The 11,774-nt window shown below is 37.6% G+C and overlaps 1 long non-coding RNA gene across 1 annotated transcript; it reads right to left on the reverse strand.

The window, feature by feature from the left end:
• Positions 1 to 1,046: 1,046 nt before the first annotated feature.
• Positions 1,047 to 1,297, reverse strand: LOC123664786. The gene is made up of 2 exons (XR_006744900.1): positions 1,187 to 1,297; positions 1,047 to 1,088 (listed from the first exon to the last, which is right to left on the reverse strand). It is a non-coding gene; the product is annotated as an uncharacterized LOC123664786 (long non-coding RNA).
• Positions 1,298 to 11,774: the final 10,477 nt, after the last annotated feature.

The raw sequence follows: 11,774 nt of genomic DNA on the forward strand, positions 1-11,774 counted from the left end.
ACCTTCTTCTCGTGAGGATGGAACTTGAACTGAGTACCCACATTCTCTCAGTAGTGGTAAAGCATCTCTGAAACCTCGGTCCAATATGAATACATCGCCGGGTTGAAAGAATCTCCTCAACGGTGTATTTTGTGTACGAAATTCATTTTTAACTATATCAGCATCTGACATTGTTGCTGGATAGGGCCCTAAGACGTCTAAAATATATCCATCAGTACACGTTAAAATAAATGGTTTGACTAGGTTACTTAACTTATGCATTGAGTATGTCTGTTTTTGGTATTTATAATTTGAACTTTTTTGAATAAATACATAGGTTCCATCCATGATCACTATAGGTTTAATTTGGTTTGTGCTTCCAAATAAACCATTTGGAATTATTAAATTCCTTTCAGCAATATTTTGTCGGGTCATATGCTCTAGACCCAGATTTTGTGGTACAAAATCTTGAGTCAGAAATTCCCTAGCTATTGACATTAATCTCTCTAAAGTACTTCTACTCGTCTTAAACAACATAGAGAGTCTTTCGTTTGAATCACCAGTCCTTAGTTTGGTCAAGTATGCAGCAAGTGCAGTGGCTCCTCTATGTACATTATTTAGCCGAGGAACCTCATCCAATATTTGTCTAAATTGATGTTTGGACATGCCAAGCCAATAATAAACTAAGTGATCGTCACTGTCTTCAATATTTTGGAAATCAATATTATGGCCAATCTGAATTTCAACAGTGAAATCAAATCTTCAATAAATGCTGCACTAAAACTGTGGTTTCCATTTTCAACGATTAAATTATCTCATAAACGGCTTCTCAAATGAAAGTTACAAATACGACAGTTTTGTGGAACATAAAAAGATAAATCACACAACAGCCTCACCCGAATCGACATAGGAATGTGTATTCTTTCCATTTCTTGGCATTCAGGGAAAATACAGCATCTTTGTGTATTGGAAGCTCTCGTGTAACTAGGTAGAATTATTTCTGAATCACTTGTAGCAGCAGATATTGATGCTGATTCAGTAGAAAAATGAGCAGAAGCCCTGTCTGCTCTCTGCCAGCATGGATGACAGATGCGGCTTGATGACAAAATCTAAAAAGTAGATATTATATTACAATTATTTATTATAAAACCGGTAAACAGACAAATGTTACACTTTTATAATATTTTTAAACCAAATTAAATATTACCTCTCGTGGAGATATCCATTCTATTATTACATTTCTAATGAGGCTTTCTCTATCCGTATTAATTCGTAATACGTGACTTCTGATTCTTCTAATCGATCGATCACAATTAATACAGTGATTCTGACGCACAGAGTCATCTAGCCTTTGTTGTAGTGCAAGACTTTCAGTAATTCTTACCCAGCAATCGTGGCAAACAAGATTATCTCCTGATACCTAAAAAGATAATAATATATTATTATTAATTAACATTTTCGACCGTAAAACATTGAACGATTAAACCATGATGTAAGAAATAATAGAAACATTTTATGATATGATTATGTACCTGCTGCGGTGCAACCCACTACTGTAATACACTTATTTCTTCGGGTTCTAAAATACGGTTCTCTGTAACATTATTACCACAATTTACACAATGTTCCTCAGACATAATGTAAAACTTTCGTTTGGTATCCAAAATCGAAACAGCCGTATTCAGTAATCCTTTATTCCAGAGCCAAGTTATTGTCGAAGGAGAGAACAAAACCAGTAAAACAATGCCAAAGTCGTACGTGAAAAGCCGAAACAAATTCGTGAAAGAAAGCCAGGTTGCGGTAAAAGAGATCGAAAACAAAACAAAACGCATCCACATTGAGCACAAGCAACAAGCGAACAGTCGTTAGAATCATATTTTTTCATTCGTTTCGTTTGAAAAATAATTAAGTCATCAGTGTTGCCACTTGGCACAAAAAATTAAATCGATAAATCGATTACCTACGTAAATAAAAATAATCGTTAGATGGTTGTTTTAAAATATTTATTGAATAAAGTAACAAACGTACATATTGGTTCTATAATAAATGTTTTCTTTTGGTTAATTTTATATAGAATTACCAACAGCGGCATGTTATTTGTAGTTAACCTGAGTTTATTTTATTTGTTTATAAATCGATATTCAGTTCGATTGACCATTCGTAAAGAAAAAAAAAAGATATTTTATCTCAACTTTGTTATATTTATCAATAAAATTCCCTTTTTTTACTAAAATATTACTGATTGTAGTGGCGCTTATTTCAATGTTATCAAAAATCATGTCTCTTTATGGTAGATTTTTGGACAAAGTAAGTCTTCTTAAGACAGTTGTCCACCGTGGGCCTGAAATGGGCATTCCCTTTTATCCATTACAGCAAACCGAAAGAAGGCTATATAAATATATATATATATTTTTTTATTATTTATAAAAAAACAATTTAGACAAAAACCCTAAGCAATTAAATAAATATTTAAATATGAAACGATGTAAAAACAAAACCGTGCAAATACATAGCAACTCTCCAAGCACGCCATCTAGTGAGCCCGCAAGCTTCGCTAGATAACCCTCAATACCAGGATCTATAGTAATACTGCCGTTAGAACCAGATGTCGCTATGCACCATATTTTTACTATGTTACAATGGTGATGTTATTTAAAAGTGTCCCGCTCCCAAGGTGTTGTAACCGGGAATTCTGTTGAAGCCAAGTTGTTCCTCTTCTTCTCCCGAGTCGATTGATACCAAACACGGGGTATCTGTCCCTGCTGGTTCCGGAGATATGGCCCGCGGGGCTGAGGTCAACCAAGCGGGGTGGACAGTCTCGTGGAGCGTTGATTTAGGGGGGGCCACAATTGGTGTGGGGGGAGGGGGGGGTTATTGGTAAGAGGTAACTCCTCAGGTTTTCCCCTCTTGAATGAGCCCCAACACTAAGGGTCTGAGGTGGCTGGTTTTGGGGTTACGTCAAGGGGTAGTTTTGGGGAGTAATTGTAATTTTTGGGGGGTGGTCTTTTAGAGGTAGAGGGTGGTTTTTAGGGGTAGGGGTTCTTAGGAAATTGGGGGTGTGGAAGGATCTCGTTACTACGGTTCTAACGAGCCGCGGCAAGAGGGGGTGCGAAATAGGTAGCTCGGTTTTCCCTGGATTCTTACCCGCGAGCTGGTCTGCAGATGGCGGGGCCGAATTCTCGACAGATCGATTGCCGTCGGTAGAGCGCCGTTACTTCAGTCGCGTCGTTGGAAGGCGCACGTGATGTTCGAGACGTACGTGACTTTGTCTCTAGGCGATGTTGTTTTTTTGGGTCTTGTCGGCGCCGGTCTGGCGGGCACGTGGATCTTATATAGAGAGGCTGTATACGCTCACTTTGGATGTTTATATTTCTAGAACCAAGACCTCTACAGAGACAAGAGATGTGTCAAACGGTAGGTCTCACCTTCGGCTACAAACTATCAAATCTTCAAACCCGTGCTTGCAGTTTTTCTACGCTTTTCAAGGCTCTGAAGTTCCGACGCTGATGATTCGGGAACCAGGGACTCCACAGACTTGCGGACACTTACACTTGTAGACTTCACTTAACACTATCACGGTCACCACTTTTTAAACACGCGCGGCTCAAAATTCTATTTTTTGAGATTTTTTTTTCGTGGAGCCGATGTTATTTGTGCGAGTTTTAGACAGTGACTCAGAAAAGTACTCAGTGACTCATGAGTCAACATAAAAATCGATCAATCTTTAAATATTAATGAATAAAAACTTATGTTATTTACCTTGAAAAGTAACTTTTTACTCACAAAAACAGACCAATGCTTAATTCACTTCCAAGCCGCGTCAAAGATGGCGGAAGACTGGTTTGTACGTGTTCGGGTGTCAACCGCTACCGATTAGTGAAAGAGACAGATGGATATTACTGTTCTGTATAGGAAATATAAGCGTGAGTCAGTGTAGCCAACTGAGCCATCGTTCCCGACCATACCTACATAATCACAATGAGATATTAATTCCTTAAGGTACCTACAGGCTACAGTTACCATTTATACAGTTTTACTTTACCATATATTCAGTTCTAATCCTAGATTAATAACTGATAATAAATACCTGGAGATTTAATGGGTATATGTGTACAATCAATAGCCCCAATAACTTTAGGAATGGCGCTTAGTTCATAAAAATTTATTGTTGCTTTTTCTATCTCATTCATATTACAAGGCATAGATATCCATTCAGGTCTCATTCTTGCAATTTCTCTGCTCACTCTGTTTATTATTCGACATACGCTTGATTTATTTACTCCTGCAGTATCAGCAGTGCACCGTTGAAATGAGTCACACGCAAAATATTCTAATGTAATAAGTACTTGTTGCATTGAAGTTACACCTGAATTTCTGAAGAATATTTTATTTATTGATTTTATAGGTATATCCACAGAATACATACAAAACATTATATATGAATCATTATTACATAAATATCTAATATGTATCCCATTACGGAGTACACAACATTCCACCATATACTAATGTCATGAAGCAAATATAATTAAGATAACATACCATAAAAAAATTTAAAGTAAAAAGTAAAAATCCTACTCATTAACAATAAAAATCATTTCAAAAGATCATTAATCAAATTTATATAAAAAAAGTCAAAGGTAAGCTAAGAGAATATTAATAATCAAACATAACTAGAATTCAATAATAATAAATTCAATAATAAATAGATAACTAAAATTTAAATAATTATATCAACATGTAAAAATACAATCATTATTAAAAAAATCAAAAGGAAATAAAATGTCATTGTAATACCATTGTCAAAATCATTATACACAAATTGTCTATCATGTCAAAAAAAGAAAGAAAACAAATTTATTATTAAATGGGTTTAGAGGACAAAGAGGAAAAAAAATATATCTAATTACAGCCCGCTATTGATTTCAGTATTCAGATTTGGCAAAGGTTTCTCCTTTAACCATTTGGTGAAATTTTTATCATCCATTTAATTTTTTCATCCATTTAATCCTTTAATACAAAAACAAGACACTATAATGCGAGAAGCTATTATTATTATTATTATTTATTAGAGTTAACATTTATTGCACTTACAGTATAAAACCAAGGAGTACAATAAATAAGCATAAATAACACTACAACAAATACACAGCAAACAAGTAAACACATAATCACAATAAGAGAATATACACTAAACAAGTGACAATTTATCTTATAATATACACATTAACATAACAAAACATTACTTAACACGATTCTAAGTACTTAAAACATGATTTAACAAATTGTATGCCAACATATTATTCAATAGGTGAAGCGCTGACTACGTTAGGGCACTCCGAGCCGCTTGCGTCCGCACATACTCCACCGTGAACAGCGGCCGGAAGCGCCTCATAACCGTACAGCGCGGTGCCCATATACCACATGCACCTAATGTCGCAGGGTTATTTCTCCAGATGAACGTCTGACTGCTACAATCAGGTACCTGGCAGAAGGAAAAAATCAAACCAGTTTGCAGTATCCTATTTAATGTCTAGGCAAACTTTGGGAAGAATTATTCCAGAAACATGCAGAGCAACTTAAGGTGCATTAGTAGTGTGTTTGTACCAGTTATGGCTCACGAGCTATAAAAAAATAATAAAAATATTAAAAAAAAGCAGCAGCGTCTTCGGTGCGACAAAGCCAGTAACTGCGGTCACCAACCCGCCTACCCAGCGTGGTGACTATGGGCAAAGCACATGAGTTCACATTATTTTTGGCGTAAATTTGTGGAGGCCTATGTCCAGCAGTGGACTGTATAGGCTGTAATAATGATGATGATAAAAAAAAATATAAAAATCTCGCAACTATTCAAAAAGATATAGCAATGCAGCTAATGCAAGAAGCAGGTGAGGAGGAAAAACGACTTCCCAAAGAAAATAAAGACGTTGATAGCCAAGGTGTACCTTGTATCACCGTCGTAACAGACGGATCATGGGCTAAACGGAGTAATGGGACAAACTTTAATTCTCTTTCCGTTGTAGGTTGCATTATAAGATACAGGACGAAAAAAGTTTTATATATTGGGGTAAAAAATAGTTACTGCTGCATATGCACTTTAGCACTGAATAAAAAAAAAAACAATCCCACCACACGAGTGTTTTAAAAATTGGATACTGACTGAGATGGAAACATCAGCTATTGTTGATGGATTTAAAGTCAGCATTGAAATGCATGGTGTAAAATACACAAAAGTTATAGGCGATAGAGATAGTAGCGTGACAAACGCCCTAAGAGGCGCTATGGTATATGGTCCCGATGGACACATTAGAAAAATAGAGTGAAGTAATCTCTTACTGCGAAATTATTCTAATAAACTACGGAAATTTGAAAAAAAAAAAACTATAAATAAATTAGGCTCTGTACCCGTAAGTCTTCGTAAAGGTCTTTAAGATCGAGTTCGACGCATGAATACTGCAGTAACTGGAGCAGTTGCACACTCAGGTAAACTCGAGGTCTCAATAGAAGATAAACTTCGAGTCCTAAAAGAAGATTTATGTAATGGGCCATGCCACGTGTTCGGTTGCCACAACTGCTGCAAAGAATATTATTGCAAAAAAAAAAAATGTGTAGAAAATTTTGTCCTACAATTAAAATCTAGCGGCATGTGAAATGATATTTACGAAAATCTTGGATGGCTCCTCCAAAACGCTGAAAGTTTGTTGTTGAAAGAAACTAATAATCGCGCAGAACAATTTAATGCAATTGTTCCAAATTTTTTTGCAGGTAAAAGAGTCAATTTTACGCGTAGAAGCACTCATGAAGCGAGGTGTTTCTCGGCAGTAGGGCATTATAATGCAAAAGACCATAGCTTCATGCGGAAAGTGCAAAACTCTATATGTGCTTATACTACATATACGTACACAGATAAATATATACATAAAAAAATATATATTAAAATCACAACGTAAACTATGTATCAGTGACAAAACGCACGGTGCTATAGGGTCTAAACGCTTTAAAACGACTGACAAACACTACGGTGATGTTACAGAGGAACCTGATATGCCGCAAGAGATTTTTGAAGAAAAAAAAGACGATTTTATTGTGTCACTTTCTATGATCGAAGATGAAATCAATGATTTAGAAAAAAAAAAACGGTATCACAAAGTAATTCTGAGCAAAAAAAAAAGGATTACTGCATCGCTATTTGGTCAAATATGTAAAATGAAAGACTCTACGCCTTGTAAGTACATTTTAAAAACTATGTTGTACTCAACATTTACGGGTAACGATGCAACACGATACGGCAAAACACATGAAGCGACCGCCATAGCTGATATAGAAAAAAAAAACTAAAAATAAAAGTTATACCGTGTGGTTTATTTATTGATTTTGAGAAGCCTTACTTTGGTGCAACTCCAGACGGTCTAGTAGGTACCGATGGTATCATTGAAATAAAATGTCCAGCTTCAGCTGCAATATATACTCCAAAAGGGGCTATCCGATTTAAAAAAAAAAAAAACATTTGTTACGAATGTTAAGGTTGAATTCAAATCATAATTATTATTTCCAAGTGCAAGGCTAGCTACGAGTGAACAAAACGGAAATATTGTTATTTTGCTGTTTGGACGCCAAACGGCATAGAAATAGATAAAATTACCAGTGATCCACATTTTGGACGGAAGAAAAAGTAGCAAAATTAGAATTTTTTTATTTCAAACGTGTTCTACCAGAACTAATAGATCCGCGATTCCCTCGTAAATTACAGTTCAGGGATAGATTTTGAAATACTAACTTCACTAAAGTATAGTATACAAGTAAGTAAGTAAAGTAGTAAAGTAAGTAAGTATATTTACAATTCACAACTTAAGAACTAAATATTTACAGATACTTTTGGTATAAATCATGTCCGCGTGGAATTGTGCCAAGAATGCTGGCAGCATTTCCCCGGTGAATCGCTATGCCGATTCTCTGGGCAAAAAATGCACCAGCCCTCTTGTCACCAGTGGAGGCAATAAGGCGAGGTGTTATCTCATTTTAAAAAATTTTAGCACTGCTACTCCAAGGTCCAAGTGTTTCGACTGCAAACGGCACAAAGATGTAATTTGGAATTAGTGACGAATATTTGTGCCGTTTAGTCTTTTCAGCTTTTTCCGCTGCGGCTCCCGCTTTTAAGGCTGTTTTCCTGACATGAGACGAAGCAAGTGTGTCAACGCAGGTTGCGTCCCATAAAAGCGTCCGTCCCCTTTCCCAGGGAACCAACGTCAATCCATCAGGGCTCTTGCCATCATTGCGACTAATTCCAGTAGGCTCGATAAGAGCAGGAACGTCGATGGTGGCAAGAGCTCTTTTTATGGTATCGTTTAGGGAACCGTGGCGGGAAAACCTACCTGAACTCTTGTTACAGGAAAGGCCGTGTAGTACGAAAGAATCGACCTCTTTTTCCGCACGGATATCTGTGTTAGTGACCAGTAACCTGACTCTTTATTTGACACAGCTAGCTGGCACGGTTTTTGTCACTTGTAAGATTTTTCGTCAAACTTATATGAGTATTGTGAAGTATTGGTACATCCCAAATTTTTCATTTTGTAACGTCCATTGGGATATCGCCATTAGGACACATTAACTTCCAGTTTTCTATTGCATCTGTAGCATGTGTAATTTGGACTGAATTAGATTTTAAGATGTCAGAACGGAAACCCTTGATACTATGCACAGAAGCAAGAAACGCAGGAAGAACGACACTAGAAATTTTTCTCACGCCGATGTCACCATCTTTAATTGGTAAAGTAGCTTGGGTCCATGAATTTTCATCAAAAGATAAATTTAGAATTTTTTCTAATGAATTTTTTAAAGTGGCATCAAGTTTTTCGGTCATTCCAGGAAATTTCCAAATTGGGCTTGCGCGTAAAATATACATTAATTTTGGGACAAATAGACAATATTTTAATATAGTGTAAGCAATATGAGAATTTAGAGTGCCCAATTTGTCAGTGTTTGTTGAGTGTTACAAAGTGTACTTCTTTGAAGTATTTTTAAATTAGGAGCAATTTTATTAAATAATTCCGTTACCAAATTAATTTTGGAAAGTGATAGAACATCTGTGAAAAAAATTTCACATTTTGAAAAATTTAATTTGAGACCAATTTTATCAAACTCGTTTTTACATATACATAATCACGCCTCTTTCGCGTAGGGGTAGGCAGAGACCACTTCTTTCCACTTGCTACGATCCTTACATACTTGTTTCGCTTCATCCACTTTCATTATTCCCTTCATACATGCTCGTCGGTTTAGGGTACTCTTGACCTGGCCTTTTTTCAAGACGTCCCCGATTTGGTCTTGAAATGTCCGCCTAGGTCTACCCCTTCCAACACTTCCACTCACACTCGCCTTATACACTTTTTTCGTCAGTCGTTCTTCATTCATTCTCTCGACATGACCAAACCATCTCAGCATACCTTTCTCAATTTTTGTCACTACATCTTCTTTCAGACCACACCGTTTCTTTATCTCACTATTTCTCATCCTGTCACTCAGTTTAACTCCTATCATACTTCTTAACGCTCTCATCTCAACTGCATTTATTCTGCTTTCATGTCTCTTCTGCCATACCCAACTTTCACTTCCGTACATGAGTGTCGGAAGCAACACCCCCTCATGCACAGCCAAACGAGCCTTTTTAGACACCTTCCGACTGCTCATAAAGGAGTTCAAAGCTCCGTTCACCATGTTTCCTGCATTCACTCTTCTTTCAATATCACTCTCACACTTTCCATCTCTTGTAAACTTCGAACCCAGATACACAAACTCATTCACCTGTTCAATTTGTTCATCTCCAATCACGATATTACAGTCTGTCACTACCTCATCTCTTTCAAACACCATCACTTTCGTCTTCTTTACATTCATCTTCATTCCCTTTCTAACAAAAGCTCCACTCATAGCAGTTACCATCTCCTGCAACTCCTCGGCCGAGGACGCAAGTAGTACTTGGTCATCAGCATAAAGAAGACATTTGACGAGTAACTCACCCATTCTCAACCCACTTTCATTCTCTTTTAACTCTGTCAAGCAATTGTCCATGAACAAGTTAAACAGCCACGGTGACGCTACACATCCCTGTCTAACACCTTTTTCGATATTAAACCATTCAGTGTATGCCCCGTTTATCCTCACACAAGCACTAGAATCCCTATAAAGAGATTGTAGTGCTCGCATGAGTGCGCCGCTCACACCGTACACGGACAATGCTGACCACAATTCATTCCTCACCACTCTATCATAGGCCTTTTCCAGATCCACGAACGCGCAATAGACCTTTTTGTTTTTTGCTAAAAACTTTTCGGCTATGCACTGCAAGGAAAAGACCTGATCCGTACATCCCATTCCCTTTCTAAATCCCGCTTGTGCATCCCATACTTTTTCATCTGTTTCATTCACAACCCTTTCAATCAACACTTTCGCATACAATTTACCGACGACGCTGAGAAGGCTTATACCGCGGTAATTTATGCAGTCCTGCCGTGACCCTTTTCCCTTATACAACGGCACGATTACGGCTTTGCACCAGTCTTCCGGTACTTGCCCATTTCGCCAGCACAAATTGAAAAGGCAGTACAGCTGGCTAGCCACTATACCCTGTCCAGCCCTCAGCATCTCGACGGTGATCCTGTCATACCCTGCAGCCTTACCTAATCTCATACTTTTCAGCGCTTTCACTATTTCATCCATGCTTATCTCACTTTCATCGGCATTTATACTACTCTCAATGGAAGGTGCCGGATGTTGTACCTGCACTTCCTCTCTTTCAAACACACTTTCAAAATACTCTTTCCATCTCTTTAACACACATTCTTCTCCATTTATAACGCTCCCATCTTGACTCCTGATTGTGCTCAGCTCCGAGGGAGAAATTTTTCCTCTGGCTGTTTTGATGGATTTCCAGAAAAACTTAATGTTTGACTGGAAATCTTCAGTGAGCCTCCTATCAAAATCATCCTTTCGTTCTTCTTTCTTTCTAGACACAACTTCTTTCGCTACTGATTTCAATCTTTTATACTTCGTTCTTGCTTCCTTTACCTCGTCATCCGTTGCCTTTTGAACCTTTTGGTTAGCTTTTGTTGCTAACCAATCCAACCACGCTTTCTTCTTTTCTTGCACAGCCTTTTGTACATCTTTATCTATCCACACATTATAGTTCTTTCTTCCTTTCCTTCATTTAGCTACCCCGCACACCTCAATAGCACTATTCACGACCCCTTTCTTAAAAGTCTCCCACAAATTCTCAATCACATCTATCTCTTCTATGCCTTTAAAACTTTCTTTCAGTTTCTCTACATACTCATCTTTCTTTTCTTTCCCTTGTAGATTTTCCACTTTTATTCTGGCTAAAACACTCGTAGGCTCGGCCCCTCGGTGGCGCCATCGTTTAAAGAGGCCACGTATTCGGGCTATGACCAGGAAGTGGTCTGTGTCGAGACCAACACCGCGGTATGCCCGAGTGTCAAGCACTTTCTTTCTCAGTCTTTCATCCACAATTACAAAATCAATCATACTTCTAGACTCACCCTCATCTCTTGTATACAAATGGATCTTTTTGTGTTCAAACATTGTGTTGACCACGCAAAGATTCAATTCCAAGCATACTTCAAGCAGACTTCTCCCATTGTCATTCACTCTTTCGTCCCCAAACGTACCCAGAACTCTTTCATACCCATCACGCTTTACTCCAACCCACCCATTAAAGTCCCCTAACATTACGATCCGTTCATTTTCTCTGCATTTATTCAAGACCTCTCTCATGCTATCCC

This window comes from Melitaea cinxia, chromosome 22, assembly GCF_905220565.1.
Source record: "Melitaea cinxia chromosome 22, ilMelCinx1.1, whole genome shotgun sequence".
NCBI classification, from domain to species: Eukaryota; Metazoa; Arthropoda; class Insecta; order Lepidoptera; family Nymphalidae; genus Melitaea; species Melitaea cinxia.